At 38.7% G+C, this 3,738-nt stretch overlaps 1 pseudogene; it reads right to left on the bottom strand.

Annotated features, from left to right (window-relative positions):
• Positions 1–2,386: 2,386 nt before the first annotated feature.
• On the bottom strand, positions 2,387–2,986 carry LOC111814040 (annotated as a pseudogene).
• Between the last annotated feature and the right edge of the window lie 752 nt (positions 2,987–3,738).

Here is a 3,738-nt window from a genome sequence, read left to right as displayed (position 1 = left end):
TATATATATATATATATATCACCTGCCTCATTTCACTTAACATACCCTAAATCTGCACTACTTTAGAAGATGAAAATTTTTTAAAAAGCAAGCACAATACCACTTAGTGAAAAGGAAAACACTTTTGTATAAAGCTAACTGAAGCAAAATATGTGTAATACTTATACAATTTAGGAGCTAGGACTAAACTTAAATACAAAATTAAATCCTCCAGTGACATTTCTATTATTGACTGTGTTAGGATATATTAACAAAAAAACCACAAGAAAAAGTGATGCAGGGCCCGGGGATATAGCTCAGCGGCATAAGCGGCTGCCTGCCAAATGCAAAGTCCTAAGTTCAATCCCTGGTACTGCTAAAAAAATAAATAAATAAAAATAAAAAATAATTAAAAAAAAGAAAAGAAAAAGTGATGCAAATTTGTATAGAATATTTAAAAACAGTATTAGGGGCTGGGGAGATGGCTCAGTAGAATAAGCACTTGCCTGATAAGTGCAAGGGCCTGAGTTCAATAGAAGGTGGTTAAAAAATGAAATAACTGATTTTAAAGTAAACTAAAATATATGCTATAATTTATGTAACTTCATTGGGTAATTTTACATAATAAAACCAACCTACCTGTGTCAATTTGTTTTTGCTTTTGTGAGAAAAACAAGATCATTTGTTTTGATGCAAGTTTTAAAAAAGTAAATACTAGGCAGTGAATAAAAAGTGTTTCTAAAGTACTGAAACATAGCATGCATTTCTTGCCATTTAATGAGCTTTCAAAAAATATTTATGCTGCTTTATCTTTTGAAAAGTATTGTTAAGGTTTGTTTCTTGGTTTTTTTTTTTGTCTTTTTGTAATTTATTTCTAGATCAGTCATATAAGCAATGAGTATTCTAATCGAATGTCTGCCAAGCACTGAGGGTCACAAAACATGGAATAGTTAAAGCATAAAATTTATGAAACTTCTGGATCTGTTAGACAGCTTAGCAGACTAAGTGCATGCTTAGGCAAGTTCAGGGACCAGGGTCCCATCCTCAGCAAAACATGCTGTGCTGGTCCTGCCCCTGGGCACCCTTAGCTGGCAATGGAGACTGGGCGTAGTAACACATGCCTGTAAGCCCAATGCTGGGGAGCCTGAAAACAGGAAGATCACTAGGAGTCTTAGCTACGTAGTGAAACCCTGTACCAAATACATTAGAAAATAAAAGCTTAAGAGACTTCCTTAACATGACAATGTTATGAACTCCTTGAACCCTCTATTGCATGATTGTGGCAAAGACCACAAAAACTTCCTCACTGCATGCTCAATCTACCCTGCCCCTAAATCTGAAAGCAAAATTCCCTGGTAGTGACTTCCATAACCTAATTCACAACAAATTCTGAAGATATACAGGCTTTCCTGTTAAATCATGATATTTATGCTATCAGCAGCACATTAACTCTATGTAATCAGAATCACAAGAGAGGTCACTTAAAGCAATCACAATCTGTGAAAGTATAGTCTCTTCTCCAAGTAAAGAATAAAAACATTAGTCATCTCTGTTTTCCAATCTACTAGAAACAGAATAGCAAATATTAAAAAAAAAAGGAGGAAAAGTTCCTTCAGTAAAAATCTGCCAGGGGCCAGGGAGCTAGCTCAGTAGAATAAGCACTTGCCTGGCAAGCACAAGGTCCTGAGTCCAATCCCTGGTACCGCCAAAAAAAAAAATCTGCCCCAGAGATAGAAATTTAAAGCAGCATGCATACTTTTTCAGCTTCATTTCTCAGTGAGAAAAATTGTTATTAGCCTGAAATTGCATGGATGGCTTCTGCTTAAGGTACTGAAGACAGACCATGGCAGTAATTTACTTCTGAATTTCTTATTTAAAATTTGCTACATTAATGCTATTGTGAATTTTTATTAGCATGTTATTGTTTTAACTGAAAAGTGCTTGCTTTCATAATCCATATAATCAAAGACATTGGAAACGTCACACTAACAAACTCTGTGTTCATTCCAGTTTGAACCCCTGGATTTCCAGTGGGAAGATTTTATTTTTATTTTATTTTTCCAGTTGCCTAGAACTTCTTTTTCCAAAGGCATTCGTTGCCTCCTTAGACTGCTGCCATCTCATACTTCACAGTGACCTGTGATGAGTGTTAGCGTTCAGTGCAGTATGGCCACAGGACTTGTTCTCAGTTGCCTGACTGCAGTTTAACTGACCCGTGATACAATTAAATTTAACATGTTGTTGAAAATGAATTTTGGATGGCTCTCTAAATACAGCTGAGCTAGGAAAAATAAAATCAACTAACTTGAATGCTAAAAGAACTTATGTTTTAGCTGTAAAGTGCTTAGGTCCAAAACAAACTGAAGTCTAGATTCCAGCTGTTGAATGTGATGGGAAAAGACCCTTATTACACTCTTCTGAAAGTAACATGTGCAATGTGTATAAAACAAAAAAGGAAATCACTATGGACTTCAATACTATCAGTCATTAATATCTCAGGATGATGTTTGTATTTATTAATTTCAGAACATCTATTCGTAAAAAGTTGCAAGAGAAGAGCAACATCTCCATTCAGTTACTTGACAGGCATAACCTGGCATAGCTATTTCTCAGGCCACTCTTCCTAGTTCAGTACCAGATACCAGAATGTTTACTTTAGAAAGATCCCAACTTTCTTTTAGAAATTATTTTTAAATTTCTGCAATGATTGGCTCATACCAGACATCCCTTTCTGATTTCTCAGTTTCACTCCAGGCTCCCACAAACATCCAGTCATCCAGTCCAAATTTTAACTTACCCAAGTCAAATGTAGAAATTGGCACAATCTTTCCATATTCTTTATTTTCACACATATGTATGCAATCATTCACAGTGATCAGTAGTGTTTCTTGATTATGATCAGTGCATTTCCTGATCTTGTCCAAGTGAAGAAGAACCTGAGGAAGTACTTTGTGCTGATTATGTGGAGGAGATCCAAACTGTCTGTTCCATTCACTCGCTCATGCATACTGGTGCTGAAAATGTAGTTGATCTAAGTCCTTTCAGACCTTGCAATTAGAAACGTTGTGATTAAGCTATTTTTACATCCTTAGTAGCAGAAGGCGTTGAGGATCTTCTGCTTGCGCTCCAGGTGTTCCTCTTCTTCCGCTGCTTCTGCCACATACAGTGCTGTAGCCACAACCAGGCCGACCAGCACAAAACTTCACCTCCACGGGGTCCCACCGCACCCGCTATTCTCTGAGCTCTGAGGGGCAGGCGGCAGGGGGAGGGGGCAGACGGGTGGTAGCTCCATCTCTGCACTCTGTTGCAGCCACGGCCTGGCTAGCTTGCATCTCGTCCGGACTGAGAGTGGTGGTGGCGAGTCTGTGTTCCTGTAGAAGGCACTCCCTGGGGACAAGCCCCACCCGCGGCCTTGTCCGCTCCTGCTACCATCAGTCCTTCCTCCAAGCTCAGCTCCGCCAGGTCTCCTGCCTTTTTCTTTTATGGAGCTTCTTGCTAAGACTTTACACACACACACACACACACACACACACACACACACACACACACAACGTCTAAAGAGTTCATAGAGATTTGGGTCAATCTCTGGGAACTGTGGTTGGACTTGGCAAACCTGGCTATAGTGCCCCCATAGAAAATAAGCAAGCATTTACAGCTCGTAAATCTTGCAACTACCTCAGTTTGCCCAATTTCTGTGGAATAACAAATCAAGAATATTCCAAGGATTAACTGAGCTTTTGAAATGTCCAAGCTGGAAAT

The sequence above is a fragment of the Octodon degus genome, unplaced genomic scaffold (genome assembly GCF_000260255.1).
Source record: "Octodon degus isolate 3935 unplaced genomic scaffold, OctDeg1.0 scaffold00259, whole genome shotgun sequence".
NCBI classification, from domain to species: Eukaryota; Metazoa; Chordata; class Mammalia; order Rodentia; family Octodontidae; genus Octodon; species Octodon degus.
This window is presented reverse-complemented; position numbering and strand designations above follow the sequence as displayed.